Below are 14,550 nucleotides of genomic sequence, written 5' to 3'. Positions count from 1 at the left end.
AGCTCTCAAACGCTGAGAAGCCCCCTCTGTATGGGAAGAAAGCAGCACAGTTACTCAGAACTTTGCATATCATTTCTGAAGTCCACATTCCTGAATTCTTTATTGTTAGCCCCACCTATGTTAGAATTACATGGGCATGACTGATTTTATGAGGATTAAACACTCAAGCTTGGTTTTTACTCTTCCTCATAATAGTGCTTGCCTTCCTGGGTAATCTCTTAGACATTTTTGAGAAAAATAGTAACTAGGGCTTTTGTTTCGGATATTTCCCCAAATAAACAAACACAGTGACCAATTTAGAAATCACAACTGATCAAGTCAATGAATAAGGAAGAAAAAAAAAAAAAAGTATGCTGCCAAAGAGAGTTCCTATTCAAGGATGTATAAGTGTCCACTCGAACTGAAAGTTCATGAGAACGAGTGGGCAGGCCAGGGAGAGATGGTATCACTGAGCTGTCATCTTACATTGAGCCATATCTAAGTGATGGCAGAATTTCTTTGATCAGGAAAAAGAAAGTTTACACTGGTGCAAGATCTATAGACTCATGATTTATGCTGCATGATTCACCTACCTGTTTTAATGTATTTTTGTCAATTCCCCCATGCGCCTAAATGAAAAACAAAACAATACATGTCTCTTAGGAGAGTTGGAAGAGCTGTTGTCTTCTCCCTGCCCTGCACCCCACAGCAGCCCTGTCCCCACCTCACACACAGAATATTGTATCACAAGGGTTACATGGTCTAATGTCACCAGGCTCAGAGTGGCAGCGCCACGTACTCCACCTATCATACATTTCCTCTTTTCGTCCCAGATCCATGCTTAGATGTGCCTCAGACTGCTTGGTCTGAGCCCTCAGGCGCTCCCCTCTCATGAAGGGACTCTTGTGGGACCTCAGGCTGCTGAGGGGAGCTCTTGGGACATTTGTCTTCACATTCCACAGCAAGCATTTGAGAATGTTCTGGGGTTGTTTTGCACTAGTTCCCCGCCCCTGGTGAGCAGAAAGGAAGGCAGGGTTCTCAGTGTCAGGTAGGAGCAGCGCCAGGAGGGGACAAGGGTCTTCACACCTGACCGACTCCCCACTCTAGGATGGCAGCACAGTCCACTGCTGTAGCTATGTGTCCCATGGGGAACTCTGGAACTTTCTGGAACCTGGAAAGCTTTACCTCCCTCAGACTGTGTTATCCCCTACTTTATGAAAAACTATATCATATAGATATATGTTTATATACTCCTTGATTTTACAAAAGGAAAAGAAAAGGAAACAAGACCCTGTATTTGATCATGAAATTTGCAGCATCTTTCTGTTAATCACATCAGCTTCTTATTTTGACACGTTAAACTTGAATGCTGCCTCCATCTCTATCTCTGGGCCTAAACTGGAACTCAGTTTTGCCTGATCACAGTTTTCCTTACAAGCAGTTCTCAAGAACAGACTGTCATATTCTCTCTCCTCAAACTTCACATCTTTTAACTACATAGTCATACTCTGCTGTATAACAAATGACCACAAGCATAGCCACTTCAAACAACACCCATTTATTAGTGCACAGTCCAGGAGGGCCTGACAGGGATCCCTGCTCAGGGCCTCATGGGCTGAAGTCAAGGTGTTGGCCAGACTGAGCCTTTATCTGGAAGTTCTCCAAGCTCATCCAGGCAGTTGGCAGAATTCAGTTCCTTGTGATTGGTTAGAACTAGGGTCCTCATTTTCTTGCTGGCTGTCAGGTCGAGACAATTCAGCTTCTAGAGGATTCTTTATGGTCCTTGTATGAGAACCCTCTACATCTTCAATGACAACAATGTGAGTCTCCTTCACATTTCAAATCTCTCTGACTTTCACTTCTACTTTCTGGGTAATATTTCTGCTTCCAAGATTTACCTGTTGGGGTCAAGCCCACCAATAGAATCGCTATTACAGTCCACTGACTTAGGACTTATAGCTGCAAACTCCTTCCCTCACATCACTAGGACCAGTATTTGATTGTGTAAGCAGGGGGCAGAAATCTTGGGGAAAGGGGCATCTTAGAATTTAGAAGCACTTCAGTCCCCTCTGAGGGTCTTAAATTCACATGGAAGCCCCCATATTCCAAGGATGGTGTGAGTATTTCCTCCAGGGGAAACTTCAGCTTTTGGAGTTACTTGGAGTAACTTCAGCTTTGGAGTTACCATTTAGATTTTATCTGCTATGCTTCATCATGCCTTCTTTGAGTTGAAGGGTGGGGTGGGGACTTAGAGATTCCTCCTACTTTCTTGTTTAACTAAAAATTATTTTAAAACATGCTTGTTAAAATGTATACAAGATCTAGTTATGTTTTAATAGGAGAGTACTTTATAGTATATGGACCCTATAGATTCAATAATGTCCATTGATTCTTTATAAATTAATCAAGTGTATGTGTGCATGTGTATGTATGTAGTGTGTCTGCACACATTCGCATTTGCCAATGGTACAGCATGGCTACTGAGCAATCAGAATGGATGCTAGCCATGAGTGTCCAGTGCAGATAAATAGTAGCTTGCTCCGCTCCAATATCTATCTGGCACTTTACAAAGTGCTATGGGAGATAAAAGATAAATGCAAAAAGATCTGACATAAAAATCTAGTGAGGAAGATGAGCTACATATGTAAAGATAATGGAGAAATTCATAAGTGTCAAAAGAGAGAGAAGAAGAAAATGCTTTGGGAAGTCAGAGGGGATAAAGATTATTTCCAGCCAAGGAATCCAGAGACTGCATGGACACAGCCCAGGGGGTGAGGCCTGTGGAGACCAGGCCTCCCAGGTCTAATTGTCTCTTTGCATTGTGACTTTGTAGCTCTTTCCATTGAAAGGTGGAGCCTATTTTCTCTTCCCCTGACTCTTGGCTGACCTTGTGTCTTGCTTTGACCAATGAATGCAAAAAATGCTTTGACCAGTGACTGGCTCCTGTGGCTCAGGTGGTTGAAGCATCGTCTGGTGCAATACCCAGTTGGGGCACATGCCCAGGTTTCTGGTTCCATCCCCAGTGGGGGCCAGTACAGGAGGCAACTGATGGATGTTTCTCTCTCACATCGATGCTTTTCTCTCCCTCTCCCTTCCCCTTTTTCTAAAATCAATAATAAAACACATCCTTTAAAAAAAAAAAAGAAAAAAAAAAAGAGAGAGAGAGATGATTGAGCCTTGGTCTCCAGAGACCATGTCTATCTGCCTGTTCTTCTGGAGCTCTGAGGAGCCACCAGGTGAGCAAGCCCAGCACCCTGCACCAAAGCCAGCATTTCAGGTGCTTAGGGAAACCAACTGAGAGCAGCAGAAGTGCAGGTTCACAAGAAATAATTTCCGACTGTCATTTTAAGATACTAAGTTTGGGGTTGCTTTATACTATCATAATTCCATTTCTCTTCTGGGAAAAGTTAAAATGCCAAGACTCACTCTCTTCTTTAGTAACAACATTAAATAATGATCTGGGACAAAGACTTCTCACAGGAACTTTGCCGGCATGACATATTTCATTTGTTTCAATAATGTGCAAATTATCTTTCTGTGATAGGTACACACAAATTTTGTGTAATTCACTCGAGAAGTACAGTTACTAGTATGTCACGAAATTGTATTTCCATCTTCTCTCCCCTAAGAGTGAAAAAACAAAACAAACACCACACCATTAAATATAAGATGAGTTTCAGGGGCTTCTGAAGAAAAGAAGGGATTTAATCCTGGACATCCAACCTTTCAAAGGTTCCAGTGGTGCTATTCACACAGCATTGGCCAAATTTGGTGGCAGCTGGAGAGGGAGCCTTGTTTGTCTGAAACATCTGGATAACAACAACAAAAAAAGGTTGTTTCATTCTTTTTATAAGTAATATTTATAAGGCGCTTTATTCTTTATAGAACATTTAAGCCTTATAATCTTAACTAACTCCCTGTTCCCCTCATTGTTTTCTCCGTCCATTTTACACATAAGAAAACCAAGGCTCAAAGAGAATCTGGCCTCACCGAAGAGGCACAGCATGTTCTTTTTCTCATCTGATACCAAAACCTATGCTTTCTCAATATGTTAAAAAATGATCAGTGGTTTGGAATCTGATAGTATATTTCATTTAAAGGCTTCAAAATGCTAATCACTTCTCCTTTTGAATAACATTAATGTCTTTAATTTGGAAAATATTGAGAAGGAAGATAATGAACTATAACAATGTCATTTAATCTCACACACACACACACACACACACACAGACACACACACACACACACACACACACACACACACACACACTGAACCTCTACAGTCTTATCTTCACACTCAGCTTTCAAGTGTTTATAATCTACCACTAACCTCACTGCTGACATTGTGTTCATCTTTCCCCCCAACATTTTGTGACTACTAGTATTTTAAACATCCAGAAAAAGTTGAAAGAATTTTTAAAGCAAACACTTATATACTCACTGCTAGATTCTATCATTAATTTTCAATACTCGCTTTATTATATCATCTACCCATGTACCCATTCCTCTTCATCTACCAATTCTCCTGTATTCACCTTTTAGTTAGACAGTTCAGTAGTCCAGGAGAAAACACCGTCAAGAATATTGTTGGCTTGTGAGCAAAGTTTTGTCACTTCACCTTGGCACCAGGGGCTGCAGACAAAACCACTGATGATCTGAAAGTCAGGATGCCAATTAAAGCACCAACTGTAGTCAGTTTCAAAATGACTTGCATAGTCTGAATGGAGGCACTGCCTGCCTGCTGATAGGAAGGGTTGGCAAGAATGCAACTCTTGCCCACTGGCCCAGAGAACGTTCCTTTACTGTAGCTTCAATTCTGAGTCATATTGTGGGTCTCTCTCTCTCTCTCTCTCTCTCTCTTTCTTTTCTTTTCTTTTTCCTTTTTCTCCTGAGACTTCCCTCTCAATTGTGATATAAATAAAAATAAGACATGGAAAAAATCATGGAGTCATGGGATATAGAAGGCAAGAGACCATCTTGTGACTCTGCCAAAGGGGCCTGGTGCTCAGAAAGATGAAGGGTAAAGTCATGGAGAACAGAAAACTGAAAAACAACCCAAACCAGTTTGGCTCAGTGGTAGAGCGTCAGCTTGCGGACTAAAAGGTCCCAGGTTCAATTCCGGTCAAGGGCATGTACCTTGGTTGTGGGCCCAGCCCCAGTAGGGGGTGTGCAAGAGGCAGCTGATCGATGATTCTCTCTCATTGATATTTCTAACTCTCTATCCCTCTCTCTTCCTCTCTGTAAAAAAATCAATAACATATATTTTTTAAAAAGGAAACTAAAAAACAGGTACAGTGATGGAAGAAGAGGCAGAGCAATTCCACAAGAGTAATACAGGTAAATGTTAGAAGGAAGAGTGGCCAATATGTGCCATGGGAGGGTACAGTGTGGGAGGGGGTTTTTGGAAAAGGGTCCCTGGAAATGCCTCTTTACTAGTTTCAAACAACAATGCCTACCATGTGTCCCGATCTCTGATTTTCTGTACCCGGAACATGCTATACCATGCCCTATTCTACTTTCTTAATACAAATATTGAACCAAAGGATTTGAAAGCTAACGGTTTGGGAGTCCCACACATCCCAGTGTTTGCTAACAGCTTTTGTGTATCAGGTGGGGGAAGTCCTGTGGCTGCTTGACTCTGGCTGCTGGGAATTTCTTCAGTAAGTGAACCCCAGTGACTTCTCCTCCCTCTGTAAACCACAGTTACCCTATTTGGGGATAAGCAGATGTTAACAGAATGATACCACCTACCTTGTGAGCACTCAAAGGGGAGCAATCAGAGGAATGGAAAGAGGACATTTTGGAGGCATTTAAGCAACTGTGTGAAGAGTAAGGAAAAATTCTACTTCACCTAAGTCTGTATATTATTTATGGATTTCTCTATAGACAAGATTACTTGGTCCTTGGCTTGAAAAATGAGAGTGTTAGTGTTTGTAGAAAAGAATTCAAAAACTAAGCTCAAGATGAAAACAATCATGTAATCCTAATTGGTTATGGAGAGAGTATGAGGCTGTGACCATTGAGAGAGAGATGAAAAGGGGGCTTGGCAGGGGCACTTGTGGTGGGAAGAGCTGTAGAACCATAGTGGACAGGAGGAGCAGCAACTGAGCTGTGAAAATGCAAGGCTACTTGAGGCAATTGGAGCAGCACAACTGCCATGATATCCCAGACAACCCTCATCTCTCCACAAGACCTACTAGTAAGTCTGATTGTGTCTTTGGTCTTTTAATCCTAAGCAACTCAAAGGACTGAAAATGGAGACCTCCTCTTTCTCTCTCTCCATCCCTCCCTCTCTCATCTCTCCCCCACCCCCAAGTGTTCTGTTTTTGAATTCTAGCTGATTTAGTGATGATAGTCCTTAATAGCATGAAATTTAAAAGGGTTTTTTTCAGAGGACTGGGAACCATTAGGCTAGGGGATTTCTGTGTGCTGCCAAATATTCTTTGTTTCCCTTTTAAAGTATTGATATTTACCCTTGAAGTTTTGTATTTCTCCATAGAGCATATTCCCCTTGAAGACAAAGGCTGTGTGTCTAACAGAGCAATCACCAGCTTTACCTTCTGTTCCAATTATCCCATTTATATGTTTAATAAACATTCAAGAATGACATTATGAGCTAGGCACCCACTGAGCCCATGGAAGATGGCAATAGTACAGTGTTTCTCAAAGTGTGGATCTTGAACCAACAGCATAAGCATCACCTTGTATGTTGCCACCTGATAGGTAGCCAAGATTGAGAACTCCTGAGATAGTAGGAAGACTACAAAGGGGAAATGGGATTGAAACTGAGCACACTGGCCTGGTCAATGTGGCTCAGTGGTTGAGCATTGACCTATGAACCAAGAGGTCATGGTTCAATTCCTGGTTAGGGTACCTGCTTAGGTTGAGGGCTCGATTCCTAGTGGGGAGTGTGAAGGAGGCAGCCAGATGATTCTCTTTCATCATTGATGTTTCCATCTTTCTCTCCCTCTCCCTTCCTCTCTGAAATCAATAAAAATAAAAATCTAAATATAAAAGGCTAAATGACCTACCATTCATCCAACTGTCTGACCGACCACTGGTACATATGATGCGCAGTGGCAATTTAAAAATAAGCGTTGACTCAAGTTCAAAGAGTGTGTGACGTTGAAGTTAAAGTTGTAAATACATCACAAGGGACATTCATCAAGCACTCTGAAAGTGTTTTTACTCTTAATGTGGTGTACAGGGAGATATTAGAATAAGTTTAATTAATTTATCAGTCATTGTTTTTATCAATGTTGTTTTTATATCTTGTTTTGTTGTTTTTATATTTGTTTTTATATCATGCTTATGTTGCTTTTATATCATGTCTGTTGTTTTATCATGTTGTTGTTTGTTTATTAATCAATTTATCAATCATTGTTTTTATCAATGATTTTATATCATGTTTTTATTATTTTATATAATGTCTTTTTATATCTGTTGTTTTTATATCATGTTTTATTTATTAATAAATTTATATATTATTTTCATATTCATTTTATTAATTTTCTTTCATCTCTGATACTTCTATTATAGAGAAAGGGCTAATAGCAATATTAAAATATATTGTATTTTACTTTTATAATATTATATTATATATATTATTTTGACATGTAATTTTTTGCAGTAACGTAATTACCACATGAATCTTTATTCTAATTAATTTCCTTTCAATATGCATGAATCTGTACACTGGGATATATATATATATATATATATATATATATATATATATAAACTGAGCACAATGAAGAAGGCCAAAGTATTAGGTTGAGTTGCCATTGTTGTAGATCAAAATTTGTCAAATGTTGGCAATTATATATGATTTAACCTATTAGATGTTTTCAACTCCCAAACAAAACAGTCATGGCATGTAATTAACAAAAGGTCTGAGGATATGAAGAAATCAATAAGCTCAATTAGTTTGTGTAACTGAAGTAAAATCCATGATCTTCACCACTAATAATATAACTGTTATTGTTATTTTTGGTTACTCTTCCTCCAGGGCTGGATTCACAAACTTTCTGCAAAAGACCTGGTAATATACATTTTAGACTTTGAAGGCCATGTGTCTTTCTTGCAACTGTTCAATTATGCTATCATAGTGGGAAACCAGCCATAGACAATGTGTAAGTGAAAGGGCAAGGCTGTATTCCAATAAAACTGTATTTACTATACAGGCAGTGGGCCAGATTTGGCCAAAGTCCATCATTTTCCAAGCCCAGCTCTATGGTATGGATTTTCCTCAAGGGTGCTAGAGAATACGTGTATGTTGCCTAAGACTTTTGCATGATGAAAGAGCTGGATAGTTGAGTTAGTTAAAGATACTCAAAGAGTTGTAAGATACAATGTTGAGTAGCTTTCAAGTGACACAATAGAGTACTGAGTTCTTTGAACTAGAAGGACTCCCATTTAAGCAGCCATTATGAGGCTTGGGGACAGAGATGGAAGGAGTCCTAAAGTGAGAAAACTCCTTTTCCCTTCTTTTACAATTGGTATTGAGCAAATGTTATTATATTAGTTTGGTAGGACTACCATAACAAAGTACCACAGGCTGAGTGGCTTAAACAACAGAAATATATTTTCTCACAACTCTGAAGGCTTGAAGTCTGAGATCCATGTGTTGGAAGGGTCGGTTTCTTCCAAGACCTTTCTTCTTGACTAATAGATGACTGTCTTCTTCTTGCATCTTCACATTGCCTGTGTGGATCTACGTCCTAAACTCTTTTAAGACATCACTCATGTTGAATTAGGTCCCACTTTGTGGCTTCATTTTAACTTCATTACCTCTTTAAAGGCCCTATTTACAAATACAATTACATTCTGAGGTACTAGAGGTTAGGACTTCAACACACAAGTTTGGGGTGAGGGCATAATTCAGACCATAACAATTATCAGATGCATTACCTTCTTGAGAAATCCTCTAAAATCACCATAATTTTCCATTTTCCATGTCTTAATGACCTCACTTACTCAGATATGGTTAGAGCTGAAAGGTTATCCAAATTCATTTTATAGCTGAGCAAACGTAGACCAAGAGAGATGAAGTAGTTAACCATAATCACATGGATAGGTGGAGATGAGACCATGTAGAGTTGCTGACTTATATTCTTTCATGGGTTTTTCAAATATTTTTTGAACACCTACCACATGTGGGGCATTGATTTAGACACTGGAGAAAAAAATGGGCTTCGCACCTGAATTAGTTTAGATGCACACCGACCCATGACCTATAAGTAAGCAGGTGGCTCTGATGTGACTGGAGAAAGTGGAAGGCTGAACATTTGTTGGCTTCATTACTAATAAAAAACTAGGAGTATTTTCTGAAATTTATGTTTATAAGTTCTAAGCTCTTCCTTTATTTTATGGTATCATTAATTGTAAGGCTCAATGGATTTAATAACAGTTTTTAAAATTTTACTTATTGATTTGAAAGAGAGAGATTAATTTGTTGTTCCACTTATTTATGCACTCATTGGTTGCTTCTTGAATGTGCCCTAACTGGAGATCAAACCCTCAATTGTAGTGTATCAGAATGATGCCCTAACCAACTGCACTACCCAGCCAGAGCCAACAATTTTCAAACAAATAAAAATCAGGTGATGTTAAAGATACAGTCTGATGTCAGAAATGTTAAAACATGAAAAAGGTCATGTTAGATTTAGAGAGATAGTTATTAAAAAAACAGCAGATCTGAAACAGGCCATTTTTTTTTTTTTTTTTTTTTTTAGTACTTTGGATGTATCCAAGACCATATTGCTCTACTAGTAATTCAAAAATTATATGTATCAAATTATGTATAGTGTTGAATTCTGCTTTGCATGGAAAGTGCTCAATAAATATTTATTGAATAAGTGAGTTAGATTCTTGGCAAATAATCTTTTACCTGTCATTTTTTACTCTCTTTAACTTACATATTTATGCCCTTTATTTCCCCCTTCATTGTCAGTTGCTGGAATTTCCTGATAGAGTGGCATTAATTCATGTCTTCAATGCACTATGTTTAACCAGAAGTACATTTCTAATGTCTTTTCATTTTGGCTGATTTGCAATAGGGGAGGGAAATTGACTGAGATGATTTGAGTAAAGCCAAGTATTATCTTACCCAATGACCATCTTCCTAGTGTCTCTTTTCCCTTGGTCACTGCTTGCACTGACTCAGAAACTGACCAAGGAAGAAACAGCGAGACTGTTTCCATTGTTAGGTAGTTTGGACTATTAAAGAATAGGTAGATGGATTTACATTCTTTAGAAAATTGACCAAATGAAAACAAATCCTAGTTCTGTTCTTGACATCTAACCTATACGCTACAGGTAATTTATTAACTTATACATTTATTTCCAAGGATATTTTCCATCAGGAAAACCTCACAATTCTAACTATTCCAATGTCTTAGGGCTACTTTGAATTTTGTCTTTGATTTGAGGACTTCCATGTGCTTTGTGACTATATACAGGATTAAATACTTCCTCCATTTAAATAGATATCCCAAAGCACAGAGCTGGAAAGTGAGTTGAACAAGGGTTTTTCTGCAAGTTAATTAGAGACTGATTTAGAACCAGGGACTTCTGGATAAAAACTTTGTTTTAGTTTTGGTTTATTTATGTGCTAAGCTTCTTGAGATAAAAATTCCCTTTTGATAGCTCATGTGCAATAAAACCATATCAATAAAAGATATGTTGTGTGTAAAAATATGCTTCCTTATACATTGTAAAAATCAAGAAAAAGATAGATCTGAAGGCCAAGATTAGCCTTAGTTAATATTTGTAACATATGATTTCCCAGAGTTAAAATTCTCTCCTTATAATTATGGGTTTAATATTTTTCTAATATTCTATAGACCAGTAGGCAATATAATGAATTATGGACTCCACAGGAATTGAAAGCCATAGGTAGTGTTAGAAAAAGAGCACAGGTTTGGGGGAGTAAAAGATTTTTCCCAATGCAGGTGTTTTAGTGTGGTCCCCTCTGTCCACCTGCAGGAGAATCATTTGGAAGCTTGTTAAAATGTTCATAGGTCTACATCTCACTCATGAATTAGAATCCCTGAGGATGAAGCCAAGACTATATATTTAGGCAAGTTCCCAATGTGCTTCTAATGCCCCCAAAAGTCTGAAAACCATTTGGCTATAAGAATGTGTTCTAGATTAGAGAGTATAAATAAAATAAATATAAAAGCTGAAGATACCTTTAAGAATTAATATTGGCATCATTTCTTAATGGACAAAATACCAGGCAAATCAAAGATTATGCCACATTTTCATTTATTTTTTATTTAATGACTTGTAGCCCTGTGCATGAATTTGTGCACCAGTAGCTCTCTGCTCCCCTCCTGTAGTTCTCTACATGCTTCCCTGCCCTCCTGTAGCTTCCCCTGCCCCCTTATAGCTTGCTGCCCTGCCCCTTCCTGTAGCTCTCTGCTGCCTGCTTGTAGTTTGCTGCCCCATCCTCCTGCAGATCCATGATCTGGTCATTACACTGTTGGATATTATGCCTCATGGCATAACGGATAATTAGCATATTCTTCTCTTATTATATAGGATTCTTTATTGTTGAAATTACTACCTATGTTCCCCTTTTTCCCTCATTTCCCCCCTCTAGACCACTCCCTCCCACCCACCCACCCCATGCCTTCAGCACCCTGTTGTCTGTGTCCATAGGTTATGCAAATATGCATACAGGTTTTTGGTTAATTACTTCCCACTCACCCACTCTCCCCTGCCTTCCCTCTGACATTCCACACACTGTTCGATGCTTCCATGTTTCTGGGATCCTCTCCATTTATCAGTTTACTTTGTTACTTAGATTCCACATATGAGTATGATCATGTGATATTTGTCTTTCTCTGATTAACATATTTCACTTAGCATGATATTTTCCAGGTCCCTCCATGCTTTCTCAAAGGGTAAGAGATTCTTCTTCTTTACTGCTGCATAGTATTCCATGGTATAAATGTACCACACTTTTTTATCCGTTCATCTACTGATGGGCACTTGGACTGTTTCCAACTCTTAGCCGTTATAAATTGTGCTGCTATGAATATAGAGATGCATACATTCTTTCTGATTGGTGCTTTGGGTTTCTTAAGATATATTCCTAGAAGTGGAATCACTGGACAGTTCTATATTTACTTTTTTGAGGAAACTCCATATTGTTTTCCATTATGGTTGCATCAGTCTTATGCCACATTTTAAAAAGTGAATGGAAGATTTGGTGTTTGGAAACAAGGAAGGTTGTGGATAAATTATTGGTTATTGGTTGAAATACTCTGCTCTTACAGAAGAAAAGTGTTTAATGCAAACAATTCTTCCTGTACTAATTTATATTTTATAAAACATAAAAAGTCTCTTGAATACTTCAGATCAAAGGATAGTTTCAATAAGATTTTCTGCAATTAAGCACATTCTTTTGACATTAAGAAGCAGTATGAAATGTACTATGTAAAATCCAATTAATTGGGTATAAAATTCAGACTCTGCAATTATCTGGTCCTGCAAAACCGAGGTCTAATTTTATATACTATCTATCAAAAAGGGATATGAGCAAAATTATTTATATAAATCCAGAATGAATTAATCACTTTATTTCCCTGCCTAAAACCATTTAATGGGCCCCCATATCTCTGAGGACAAAGCTCAGACTTTTGTAGAACATTTATAGGGCTTCCCTCTCCAGCCTCTTATCTCCCCCACACCACCCCGGTTTCTCTTTCAGTTACTCCTCATTCTGACCTCTCAGACATCACCATTGTTTTTCTCAAACTTTCTCCCCCTCTCCCTTCTTCCCAGCATATAGTAAGCACTTAATAAATACTGTTTCATTACTAATAATATTATTACTGACAATAAAGTGGACATGTTTAAAATATATTTTCAAGGTAGAGTATTCAAGTGTTTCTGAGTACTTGTGTGTAAGAGGTAATAAGGTAAAGGGAGAAACCGAAGATGACACATTTTAGGCTTGAGAAAGGAAAAAAAAATTAATTAAGAAGTTAGAGCTAATTATTACAAATGAGAAAAATAGAAGCACTGAGTGATTACAAATTTTATTTTGTTTAGACTAAATTTAAGATGCATATGTGAGGGGATATGAACATGAAATAGGAGTCAGGAGTTTGTATACCCAGAAGGGGGTAAGAACTGAAGATAGAGTTGGTATTTAAAGCAACAGCAATCATGAAATCCCTCAGGAAAAAAAAAAAAAGATATAGAGGGAAAGTGTAAATGGCCATTTCAAGGCACAGAGGAGGTAGAGTAGGAAACAGAGGAAGCTGTGAGAAAGGAGGAAAACTGCAAGAGTGGTGCTCTGCAAGTTGTTCAAGAAAGCGGGGAGTGCCACGTCTGTTGAAGGCTGCAAACAGGTGAAGTAAAATGAAACCTAAGAAGTGACCACAGAATTTGGCCACGTGGAGGCCATTGGTGACATTGACAAAGGCAAGCAAGGTGAAGTAGGGGCAATGAAAGTGCATGTAGCGTGGGCTGCAGGAAGAGGCAAGGAGAAAAAGTGCTGACCGCGACTCACCATAGATTTCTTAAGCAGTTATGCTAAGAAGAGGAGCAGATAAATAGAGCCCTATGATGGTGATAGGGGATAAAGGGAGGATTATATTTTACTGCTGGGAGATATAGACCATGTTTGTGAGATAATCATTTCAGAGAGAGGAAGACATCATAACATGGGATAAGGAGATAGCATCTACAGTATGAGGCCCTGGAGGACACAGGAGATGGCTTTGTACAGGCCAGATGGAAGAGCTGGCCAATGAGTGCAGCTCTTCTATGCTACCGTGTTTCCCCGAAAATAAGACATCCTCCGAAAATAAGACCTAGCGCAACTTTGGGAGAAAAAATTAATATAAGACAGTCTTATTTTCGGGGAAACAGGGTAACAAGAGGGAAGGTAAGGACTTCAGTACATTGTGCAGGTTTGTGAATGCTTTGGTGTAGGAAGGTGACTACTTCTGTTTTCTCCTTGGTGAATGACTTGAGGTTATCAGCTGGGAATTGGGTGGAGTTGCGAAGGAGAGGTTTGAGAAGAAGGGCTGTGAAAATGTGGTCTGGAGCATGGGGAAAAGAATACACTAGAGAATATCCTCAGGCAGAATTTCCTGAATGCCATTTGCAATTTGTCATCATGAATTTGAAATAAGACAAGCCATTATAGTGGTATTTGGGTGTGTTTCCTCCAGCAAATGTCAAACCTAACCTCACCCTGCTACGCCCTCCAACTCCTGTCCCTACTTTAACTTGGCTTCATCTGTTAGTCTTGCTGGATGCCAGTGCTGTGGGAAACCTGTGTACCCTCCAAGCCTATATCTGATGCTCTCCTTGGTCTCCGTTACCTCGGTTATAATCACACTGTAATCCACTTACTACTTACCGGTATCTGCCAGCAGAGCATAAGGTCATAGGAGGCAAGGACTTTCTTATCTATGTTGTTCAAGTTCTACCCCAACTTTAACATAGCACTTAGCATACAGTAGGTGCTGAACATATACGAATTGAATAAAAGAAATATGGCCCACAGGGCAAATGCCAATGTCTCCAATTTATACATTAGCATCAAGA

This window comes from Pipistrellus kuhlii, unplaced genomic scaffold, assembly GCF_014108245.1.
Source record: "Pipistrellus kuhlii isolate mPipKuh1 unplaced genomic scaffold, mPipKuh1.p scaffold_m20_p_5, whole genome shotgun sequence".
Classification (NCBI taxonomy): Eukaryota; Metazoa; Chordata; class Mammalia; order Chiroptera; family Vespertilionidae; genus Pipistrellus; species Pipistrellus kuhlii.
The sequence above is the reverse complement of the archived record's forward strand: the minus strand, read 5'-3'. Positions refer to the sequence as shown.